This window comes from Primulina eburnea, chromosome 18, assembly GCF_022965805.1.
Source record: "Primulina eburnea isolate SZY01 chromosome 18, ASM2296580v1, whole genome shotgun sequence".
NCBI classification, from domain to species: Eukaryota; Viridiplantae; Streptophyta; class Magnoliopsida; order Lamiales; family Gesneriaceae; genus Primulina; species Primulina eburnea.
Genome location: NC_133118.1, coordinates 28,631,866 through 28,645,213, shown reverse-complemented (window position 1 = coordinate 28,645,213; position 13,348 = coordinate 28,631,866).

Below are 13,348 nucleotides of genomic sequence, written 5' to 3'. Positions count from 1 at the left end.
AAAAGATTTTCACTATAATATTTTATGTTGTACCACCAGTCGTTGTGTTTTCAAAGAGAACACATGCTCTCTTAATGCAGGAGAACAAACATCTTATAAATATCATAGAACTAAGCACTCAAATGATATGAGATAAGAGAAACGAACTGATAATGAAATGAAATGAAATGAGAGGAGGAATAGAGCTCTCTTAACGCGTATTATGACAGCCACAACCTACCATATGCTAACTCACTTCCCCAATGCACTAATTGTTAAGTGCATTTTTCGGTTTTGCTCATTAATTTAGGAAATAAATATTATTTTTTAAGGATAAAAATGTAAAATTAAGTTGGTGTAATAAGGTTGAATGAAAAAGGTTTGTATACAGTGCTCAATTTTTATATAATAATAATAATAATATATATATATATAATTTATATGAAATATAATTATATTTATTCGAATTGAATGAAAATATTTGGGGAAGAATACGAAGAATCAATTTAGGAAATAAATCAAAGGCAAAAATGTGTGTGATATGGTCTCACGGGTCATATTTTGTGAGACGCATATCTTATTTGAGTCCTCCATGAAAAAATATTACTTTTTTATGATAAGATTATTACTTTTTATTGTGAATATCGATATATTTGACATATCTCGCATATAAACATTCGTGAGAGCGTCTCAAAACAAACTACTCTAAATCAAATCATTCCATCTGAGAATGCACGATCTAACTAAATATATTATGTTTAATATAAATCACAAAAATACTGTATTTCAGATTCATAGTAATTACCATTAAATATATATAAAAATTATTGAATTTGAAATTTATCCAACATAATTTCAATCAAACAATCAAATAGACTTGACATGCACGGATTCAAATCCTTTAATCTTAGCGCGCACTTATAGACACACTAGTAGGGATGGTAATTTTCTCCGAAATTGTTAGAGGATCCGATATCCGACCCGAATAGAAGAGGATATGGAGAGATTTTTAGACCCGATTAAATAATTGGGTAATCGGGTATGAGGATTTTCGGGTTCGGATATGGATGCGGGTTTGATATAATCCGACCCACGCCCGACCCGAATACTCGTTTAAATTAATATATAAATATATATATATATATATGTATATATATATAATAATTATATTAGTTTATATTAAAGATTTATTTTCTCAAATCTAAGTAAATCGATACTTTTTCTTTTTTTTTCTCTTCCCTTTCACTTTCACTTTTACGTTTCAAAGTTTTACCGTTCTTTTATTTTTCATTCAATTTCTCATCTTCTCCATTGGTAAGTTTATTCCATGTTTTACTTTAAAAGTCGAAAAATAATTTATTTTTGTTAAATTGTGTACTTTTATTCAACTAATATAAACTATTTTTAATATTTTGTTATTTTTTCTATAAAGTTTACTTTGCAAATTTTTATCAATAATAATTTTTGTTATTTTTCATTTAAATAATTTTTAAAATATTCATACCTTCATTGAAACAATTTAAATTTTAAAAAATTCAATTATATATGATAATATGGTATTTGAGTAGGGTATAGGTATCCTATAATCCGATGGGTATGGGGATGATAATGAAATTCAATACCCGATGGGTATGAGGATGAATTTAATAAATAGATATGATGATGAATGTATCAAATCCGACTCATACCCTACACATTGCCATCCCTACACACTAGGTTTTTTGACATGAGAATCTAGGTATTTTTGGTATCTATTAAACGGGAAATGAGACGATATCCTTAGGATATTGTCTGAACAATGTATTTAAAGTGGATATTTATCAATATATGTGATGTCTATAATTTTTTTAATGGATTCCACATGCGATAAACAACGAACCACATATGATTTTTCATGTAGAAGAACACGAAAATTTAGATATGATTGTATACCATTGGATCCTACCCTTAGGGGTCATATAAATCGCACTAATTGAATACGTAGTCCAATTCTTCTGAATTGAAAATTGTATTTATATTATTTTAAATATTATCGTACTTTATTTTAATGTATATTAAAATTAGAATATTTGTATGTGTTTCATGTTTGTATACTTAATTTTAAAAAATTATTTTCTTTTTAATTGTTTTGTCAACTCTCGTAATTAGTTTTGTGGAACATGGGTTACTTTCAAAAAACTGGATTGGACTGTCTGCTTTGACCATGAACCGATCACTTATTTGATCCGAACCACACTCAAAAACCGTTTTGCAAATCAAATTGATCAAGAACCGATCAGACAGGACGTGATGAGCGAATCAGTTATAAATCGATCAGACTGGTTCACTCTTTTTAAAAAATATATAATTTAATTATTTCTCGTATTTGCGATTTTTATTTTATTTTTTTGTCAGGCATATATATGATTATTTTGATTTTGAACTTTGTTAAAAATATTATTTTAGTAGCATTGGATTTTTTTTAATTTATTTTTAAACATATATATAATATTATATTTTGATTATATTTGTGTTGTTGTTGTTTAGATTTTAAATTTTGATATATATTTTTTATTTATTTATATGCATTTAGAATTTAAAAAATATTATTATATTGTTATTTTATATATTATTTCAGTGTTATGGTCCAACCAATTGAATCATTATTTTAAAATAGATCGGTTCAATCACGATGTGGTTATAAAAACTGAAAGAAATATATTTGTTTCTTATTTGAACTTTGTTTTTGACAATATTTTGTTTATTAAATTATAAAATTTTGTCATTTTAGATATTGGATAAATATGATAAGAAGAGTTTATTTCCTAAAAAAACTTTTCCATATTTTGTAATATTTTTTTTGGAATAAACTCTAAGACAAAATAAGTCTATAAAAAAAAAGAAAACAATTGCTGCAAAAGGACTTTTGATGACGAGAGAAAAAGAAAAAGAGACATAGAAACATAGAGAGAGTAATCAATTCACAGAGTTTCATTGTTTGAAGATCGTCGATGTTTTAACATGTTGTTGTTGAGTGTCGAAGATATCTAAAGACAACATTTGTGAAAGTGTTGATTAAATATTTTATTTAGTTACTCCAGTTTTCGGTATATCGTTTTGAAATCCTTTGTTTCGCTTTAATTCTGGTTATTTGTTTTAGGGTGCAATTAGTTTTCTCAACGTGTCGAGAAAATTAATTTTCATAGAATCACTACTATTAGTTTTGTAAACTCAAGTTGTTTTTCTAGTGATGTTTTGCCCTAAGACATTGCGGGAGTATTTTACTTTTGCATATTTATCTCTGAGTTATTTTATTAATTTAGTTATTATTCTGCTGCATGTTGTTATTGAGAGTTACGACGTCTGAGACAATATTTATATACGAGAGCTAGAGGGTTAAACGAAGGAGCAAATCTAGACAATGACAAAGATTTATGGTATATGGCATCGGTACTCGTTCAAATTTTTATTCCGAACATTTTCAATAACTTGGTTTATTGTTATATCATTTTTTTTCTCTCTTTTTTTTATTTGTAAATATCTGCAAATGCAAAATTAATTAACTTTCATCACAATTAACAAAATCAATAAAATGAAACAAAAAAATAATACGAGCCAAAATTAATTAAAGACTATCACTTAAAACTAAAAATATACGAAGTTGATAGTGAAATGCTAATTATATCCAAAAAGATAAGTTCGTTTACAAACTATAATTTCACTTTCTTTTATATATTGATATAATAGTTTTTTTTTCTTTTCAAAATCGTTAGTTTATTCTAATAAGCATTATCTTAATTTTTTGTATGTTATAATATTTTTTTATCCTAACTTGATAAATAAACCGTATCAGGCTGTTTCAAGATTCAATCTATTCTCTTATGTATTTTATAGGTTTTTCAACCGCTGGATCATGTCAGACCACTCAACTTTATATCAGAAGTATATATAGCTGCAAGAGATCATCTAACCAGACCTGGTCTTAAAGTGCATGAGTACAACCGTTAAACTCCGACCGCACTGCAATCGGTCAAACATGAGAAAATTTAAATGGATACATCGAACTCAAACTGATTCAGATAGAGTAATAACGCACAATATCCTAAAAAACTCCGATTGACATTATGTTTTCCAAAGTTTCTAAAGTAAAATAATCTTTTTAAGAAGCTGAAGGCTAGAAGTCGCAAAAGCTTATAAACACTAAATGAGAATTTAATGTCGGATTGAAAAATTCATTAAAAAAAGTGCATATTAAATTTGAGGTGGAGAAGATAGCATATTTATTCACGTTAAACTTCTAATTAACTTGTCTCAATATAAAATCACAAAGACAGATTTTCTATCCTATTCGACCCGTGAAAAATTATTACTTTTGAACCCAAAAATATTACTTTTCATTCAAAATATGGACCAGATCAACTTTTTTCATATATATAAATCCGTAAAACTCTCTGTTCAAAAACATGGCTAATAAATCAATACATAATTTAATTTAACACATGGCTAATAAATCAAGACATAATTTAAAGGTGAGCAAAACGAAAATGGTTTTGAGTTTCTGGATAATGATATATTAATTTCTATTCTAATCTAATCTATCTAATTAAATGTGCCACTTGCCCTAGAATGTTGGTAAAGTAAGATTAATAAATAATCAAAATAAAAATTACGAAACTATTAGGATAAATAAATAAATTGTCACATACCTAAACCTGCCACATTTTTATTTTATTACAAAATTATGAACCTGATGTCAAGTATTTGCTCGGCTGTCGTGCAAACTTTATATATTTATATTATTGTCAAAATGGGGATATATAAAAGTAAAAAATAAAATCAAAATCAAAAATATATATTTATTTATATTATTATCAAATGGGGATATATAAAAAAGTAGAAATAAAATCAAAATCAAAATCAGAATTATATATATATATATATTTATTTATTATATATATTATTTTGATTTTGATTTTATTTTTAATATATATAATATATATATTTTTTTGATTTTGATTTTGATTTTATTTTTTACTTTTTATATATCCCCATTTGACAATAATATAAATATATATGTGTTCCATATATATATATATATATATATATATATATATATATATATATATAAGGAACACATATATATTTATATTATTGTCAAATGGGGATGTATAAAAAAGTATTAAAAAAAATCAAAATCAAAATAATATATATGGGCAATTTTTTTGATTTATTGATATCTTTACTCAAATATGAAATGGGATTTTCATGATGATCCGTGCATGGTAACAAATGGCATCTACGTCGACTAAAGAAGCCATAACAACGTGGCCCAACATGAAAATAATATAATTAATTTTATAATAAAATAATCGAAAATAATTTTTTAATTTATTTTTTGAATTTAAAAAAAGAATTTTATATTATTTTATAGTACTGAGCTAGGCTGGCTGTCTCCTAGTCACTAAGGTTTACCAACGAAAAAAGTTGGATAAGACTTTAGGATAAGCTAATTGTGATTATCGTTTTAATCCCTATCTAAATTATGGTTAATGAGATCCTACCCATGTGGACATTGCTTCCATGAGAGGATGGATGGCCAAGATCTTGCCAAACATACAATTTCAAAAAAAAAAGTGGGTCCTACATATGCATGGACAAATCTTGGCATCCATCCTATCATGGGGGCAGTGCCCGCATAGGTAAGATGAAATAAACCCTAAATTATATATGTCTAATGGACCAATATTTATTCTTACATAAATACTGCTTTAATTATGTCAAGTGCTTGCTATATAGTCTTGCACACTTGTCACTCGTGACGATAACAAAGTATTCATATTTTTCGCGTTTTTTGTTGAGCAAAATTGTCAACTAAATCATTTAATCAAGCTTAGCTACTTTTTTTTTTTTCAACAGACAGTATGTCAAACCATTCAATTTATCATGTGATATAATTGATCGAAGATAATTTTTATCGATTTCAATTTTGATAAACTTCTTTCAGCATAAACTACCATAACCAATATGAGTAATAATATAAACTACCATAACCGGTATGAATAATAATCTATACTTCTATACTATTTTATTAAGTTTGAGACACTTAAAGTAACTAATTTTGATGTCATAGTCTGTTTTAATAATTATATATATTAATAAAATGTTAAAAATTTAATTCAAATTATATGTATTTCAGCGGATAGAGGTATTGTTTCTCGAGATTTAAGTTATATGTTCAATTCTCACTGAGATCAATTTTTTATTCTTTTATTTATTTAATTTATATATCAAAATTACAGTGTAGTCTCTCACTATTTCTTATAATTATATTTTGATTCTCATTTAAATATAAATCAAATGAATTATAAAAAATATTGTTACGTGCATCGGTAAACTAGTATTCTATAAGCTATCCAAGCATTTGGAAACCCATGGTGCATATTTTTGACATACTCCAAGACTTCAAGTAATTTGGCAATCTAATCTGTTAATGTCTTTCTTTCTTTCTTTTTCCTCTTTTAACTTCTAGATTCAAATTTTCTTTTACCCATCATAATTCACAATTCAAATCTAACAAAAAATATAAAATATAATTTAAAATACTAAAAAATATATTAATAATTTTGGATTAATCTACACATTTTTTAATAACCGACAATCACTAAACACACCAAAAATTAGTGAGATTTGGTAACCGTCATAAAAGTAGTCTATTAAAAAATATCACAGAAGAGGTTGGTTAGTGTACGAGACTAGCTTTTTTTCATCTGGAAGCTACACGTTTTTGTATATTAGTGAAATGGTGTTGTTGATCATAAACGAACGGGAAGTAAATCAAGATGTGTGTATCAGAAGTTAGTATTGTATTCGGGTGTTGTCAACACCAGCACATAACATACAGCGAAAATTAATAACTTTTACACACATAAACTTTAATAACCAGAATAAGACAGATTAAATCATGGACAAGTATGAATACTTGCACAATGTCTTATTTAAATCGTTTACACAAAAAAATACTAGTGTCATTAAGAGTGAGTTTCATGTCAGACCGTCTCACAGATCATAATCTGTGAGACGGGTTAACCCTACCTATATTCACAATAAAAAAATAATACTCTTAGCATAAAAAGTAATACATTTTCATGGGTGACCCAAATAAGAGATCTGTCTCACAAATACGACCCGTGAGACCGTCTCACACAAGTTTTTGCCTATATATAAACACACACATGTAGGATAAATACCAAAAATAAATTATGTAGGATAAATATCAAGATTAGATTAGGTCAAGTAAGTCTAAAAATACAAAACACTTATTTTTCATAATATATAAAAGATAAAATTAATTATGAATAAAATATTCTTTTTCATTAAGATTTAAAAAGACGGCTGTTTCAAGGAAAATCCTAAAAAAATAATTACTTTTCAAAATACATTTGCATTCCACGTGGAAAACACGATACAACCTTTAGAAAATTACGGAAAATTTCATAAGCAATCTACATGTAATGCTTCTTTTTTTTTCTTTTTTTTTTGGCAGAGTCTCACAATTTTAAAATCCTCCAATCTAATTTTTTTTGGACAAAAAAAAAATGGGTAGCTGAACTTATACAGCCATCAAACTTCTACAAGAAATTCCACTAACTTTGATTTCTTTATCAAAGTTTTAATCTTAACTCATCTCATCTTTCCAATCACGCATAACATAATCAATTAAATCGAGCAATTTTTCTTGTTTAGGTCTCTTATGAGACAGTCTCACGAATTTTTATCTTTGAGACGGGTCAACCTTACCGATATTCACAATAAAAAGTAATATTTTTAGCATAAAAAGTAATATTTTTTCATCGATGACCCAAATAAGAGATCTATATCACAAAATACGACCCGTGAGATCGTCTCATACAAGTTTTTGTCATTTTTCTTATGTATTTTGTATTCATTTTCGTAAATAAACTTATAAAGATCAGGGAAAAAAACGAGATCAAAATAGGAAAAAAAAAAAGATTTACTTCTCACAAGCATCGATTCTCGTCTAAAAGTATAGATTTTCCGTTTTCTTCGATTTAAAAGTTAGGGTTATGGAAATAGTGAAGAAAACAATCGAGATGATTTGATAAGCAAACGAAACATGATACTTATTTTGAATTATATTTTAAAACATTTCGAGTTAAATTAATGTGACTTTGTATAATATATAGTTGAACTATATATTAAAACAATTCCGGAGCGGTTGACTCAGACCCAATCTTGAAAAGGAGCCCAAAAAAATATTTTCAAACCAGTAATTGCTATAAAAATAAAATTAAAAAAAAAACTTACAAATAAAATAGAAAATAAAATCTTCTAAATTTAGTTTAACCATCTCAGTTAATCGAGAAATTTTATTTAAAAAAAATCTAGAAAATCCTTTTAAGCTTGAATAAAATTCTAAAAACCTGAGATTCACCCGAGTTTTCTTCTTTATTTCTAATTATCTACGAAATTTTAAATAAGAGTTACAGTAATTATCTACATTTCACACTTTATGTCGCATACACTATGTTTTATGTGTAAAACTTGTTAAAATAGTACAATGTAAACAACAATGAATGAAATGCAACTTATTGTTTCAAGGTCCGGTTTGTTCATTCGACCAGGGCCGAAAATTCTCAGGTCCGACCTTCCTCACACACGCATCTTTTCGTCAAGAAAATGTACACAAGTTATTGTTCGATAGTCCGGTTTTGTTATTCGACTCGGACCCAAAAATTATCAGATATCACGTTATGTGATGACACAAAGTGGTTCTGTTGGGTGCAATAATTGTCCCTGCTTGGTAGAGCGATCGAACCGTGGTGCTTGAGTTGTTGTACAGTTTAAAAGATTTGAGTTGCACCATTACCACTAGTTATAGCTATTGGTAAAGCGGTAAGCACTCGGTCCTACAGGTTCCATTGATTACACACACTTGAGAATACATGTCACATTGAATGAAGTCCTTATCCAATGTCCTTTGGGACTCAACTACATGTCATATTCAAGCTTTTACAGCTAGCGACCACTTAAAATGGTATGAATCTTTATCATCCACATGTGGCCTTCTTGATTATCAATCTTATTTTATTTCATCTATTGTCTTTTTTCAATATTTCCACCAAAATATTTTTTTTTTCCTTTGCCCTCAATATATATCTAGACATACGGATGTACTTGTAGTTTGCCATGCTCCACCATTTAGATATTTGTTTGGAATTTGGATCCATATTTTATGAATGAATTGGTGAAGTAAAGACAATTCTTTTTAGATGTCATTGATTAAAGCAATCATAAATAATGCAATACTATATCACAAGACATGCATATCATGTTAAGCTATAAGGTTGAGTTCTTGCTACTTTACCGGAATATATAGTTGCGATAATATTGTAATTCAGATATTTTAACATCTTTAGATTATTCTCCGACCTGGAGCAAGTTTTGCTCCCTATAATCCCCAACCAAGTTAACTTCATCATCACCTTGCAATTGATGAAAATCAAAAATTAATGTCAGTTCGATATCAATTTGAGGAGAAAACGTCTGTCGTTTCACCAAAAGTTATATCCAATAATAACGATGCGTCATTAATCCAACAAATGGCACCACATTCAAAATACTTTTTTCAGGCAAAGACGATTAATTATCATTTTGTGACGTGTGATTGAGATAACTCAAAAAGTAAATATTAATGTAGATTTTTCTTTTTCTTTTTCTTGAAAAATTTCACTACAATAAAGATGCAAGATACATCCACAAGTTATTTCAAATGATTCTACTTGAAATTATAGTTAAAACTATTCCATCAAATAATATATACCCTTTAAATAATGATCATAACTTCAACCAAATTCTTATAAGATATCTCATTTTAAACAAAGTATCAATATGTCAATATTCTTATCATAAGTTGGCAATCCACTTATGATAACACCACCAAAGCTCAACAATGAAAGGAATCATCATTTTCTAATAATAATAAAATAATAATAATAATAATAATAATAATAATAATATATTATAGAAAGCTTGAAAAGAAACCATATCAGAGTGGACAAATATTGGAATCTACCAAAATGTAGACTAGTTACACTCCATTATTAGCTATAATTAATTGGCTCACATTAGTATTTTATTTGCAACTTTATTAATGGCTTTTTTTTATTATTAATATTGTGAAAGCCCTAGCACAAAGACAAAAGGATGTCTCTGCATGAGATGTCTATATCGACAACCAACCTCCAGCAGGTACTAAATAGATTTATATACTTCAGTAGGTATCTTGTGAGACGGTTTCACGGACACAGATTTTTATCGTGAGACATGTCAAAACTGCTCATATTTACAATAATAAGTCATAATACTTTTGGCATAAAAAGTAATATTTTTTCATTTGTGACACAAGTAGAATACTCGCCTTCACAAAATTAACTCGTGAGACCGTCTCACAGAAGTCTGTGACCGACGTTCACCTACCCTCCCAATATGTGTATGATATAGCATTTGGTTAACACTGAACTGTTATTACATCCGACAGAACATCTTGTGAAAAGAACTATAAATTAAAAGATAAACAAAACTACATGGTTAACATAACATAATTTGATTGTTGAAAAAGTTTTCTTAGGATTAAAATTAATAATCATACCGAAAATGACAAATCGTCCACGCAACAAACGACGCTTTTCCTATGTTGTTTATAAATTACTTTCCATAAAGATCTCCCATTTCATGGTGATACATAGAAAAATAAAATATTAAATATAATTTTCTGTTTCTTATATTATATATTCTCGCCATTTAAGATGATACCCATTTTTTAAAATTAAGTCTAATTTGAGACGGTCTAACAGATTTATATCTGTGAGATGGATTGATACGAATGTGAATGAAATATTGACCACATTTACAATTCATCACAATTTACTAAAATATATTTGGAAAACTTTGGATCTTTCTCGGAATTTGAGCTTGCAAAATCGTCTAGAGATCAGTCGGTACTATTCTTTATTTTTTTTCCTGGCGCAAACTAAACTTGTAGACATATTAGTATGTAAAGCATTTTCGACTTTAAATAAGTTTTTGTTAGTTAATAATTCGGCCGTATATTGAAAATGCTGATTCGGAAGCCACGTTTGAACATTGAACTACTAGGACATCTCTTACAATTGTCCCTAAGATTGGATAAAGTTGCGAATTTATTTTCAACATTCTAGAACATCGAAATTTTCCAGTGTCTGAAAATACTGGCTTAAATAGATATGTATATCATTGAACTTTATTGTTGTAACCAATTTTCCTTTAAATTTTGTTGTTTCCAACTTTGAAAAAAGTTGATTGCTCCCATTTTGCTTTTTCTTTCAGTTCTTCCTTCGGCTCCGACTGGTTACTTGCTCCACCCTTGTTAGTTAGCGAACAAATTGAACAATTTTGAAGAGAATGCATGATTGATTTCATTTGATCGTAATCATTCTTTTTAAGAAAGTTAGCGTAATATTCAAAAAATCTAATCAACCTTGACCTTGACTAGAGTCAAATAAGGTTGCTTAACCATAGACAATTGGGGTAATCTCTCAATATTTTAAAAATTTGTCTTCTATACTTGAAACAAAATCACTTGTAACAACATTGGATACGATATTTAATAAATTTAAAAAATATATCGAAAAGTAGAGGTAAAAATATGGTTGCAGTATGGTAGGTAACACCAAAAAATTTGTGGTTGCCTCTTCAAAAATTTCCAACAAAAAAACATAGTTACTCAAAATATCCAAATCATAGTCTGTCAAAATTAAAGCTTTTGTCGTTATATTGTTGTAATATGGTGTAAGTAAATATTTAAAATATAACAAAATAATAACCAAGTGATACAAAAAGTCCAATCAAGTTTCAACATGAATACGGAATTTCTTATATCTAATTTTGTTAACAATGAATAGTGCTTCCAATCATGACCATATCTCATCTCACGTAATAATTTTTCACATACTTTGAATTTTTCTATCGTAGTATCCATGCATTAATCAAAGACACATTTAATACATAAGTTGATAATATGACATGCACATCTAACATGAAAATTACCTTCTAAAATTGGTCTTAATGAATCTTTAAAATATTTAATCACAACATTATTGACACTCGCATTCTCTGAAATGATGTATATTGTTTTCTTTTGTATGTCATAAACCTTAACAATATTTAAAGCATATCGAGCTATAGTACATTCAGTGTGTGACGATTCTAATTTATCTAAAGATAATTTCTTTTTGCGTGGGTAGTCTAAGTTTCATTAATCCAACAGTACGTAACAACAAGATAATATTCTAATTTTATATTAGTCTGAATATCAGTTATTAAACTAACTCTACAATTAATATTCGAAAGATGCAAAATTAATGATTCTTTATATTCCTTGTATATATCAAAAAAATCTTTCTTAAGTGTGCGCTTAGAAATATTATGAAAATCGGATTGAATAGTACAAGTTAATTCAACATAATCTTCTTTGTTCAGCTACTAGAAAATGTTGTCAACATTTTGTAACAAAATAATAATGATTTTTCGATAATTTTTTTTGTAATTGTAAAACATATAGCAGTTAAATGATTAATTTGTTGTTCGATTAATTCTCTATCTAGTGACGGTAAGTTATCGAGGTCAAGTTTACGCACCTTTATCAAATGTTTTTCCAAAGTTCCAGTAACATCAATATTACCACATGTTTTGTAAGAATATATGGTTTTTCAAATCTTACACACGGCGAAAGAGTCTGTCGCACTTTTTTTAAAAAAATTTCGAAGTTATCCCAAATTTTGTTTCGCTTTGCACGGCTCGTCATCATCCTCATTATGAAGTTGCTTGCTCCGACAGACGACGATGTCTGAAATGCCCATCAACTTCGTTTGGCATTTTCACATCCTCTTCCTCATCATGGCCGGGTTCGACTTCGTTGAATTCAACAATGCATCCAAATATTTCACCAAATTCCAGATTCATTGTAGGCACTAGGCACACCCCGCTCCGCACCTCCACCATGGCCACCAACATTACTATTTGAAGACGACACCGTTGAAATAAATTTATTAAATGTAACGTAAAATGTAGATTAAATATTAAATAATAGCAAATAAGAGATTGAGTATAGAGAAATTTTGAGTTAGAAAGATGAAATTGTTGTGTGAAAAATGAACTTATATTTATAACTAAATTTAAGATGGTCAGAAAAAATTGCATAAAATGCAATTATAAAAAGGTGTAGCCCAACAGCCATAAAAGCATTTTTTATTTTATTTATTTATTTTACAGTTCCTAGTTTATTTTAAAAAAAAATAAATAAAACCACCCCAAATAATTTATGAATGGATAT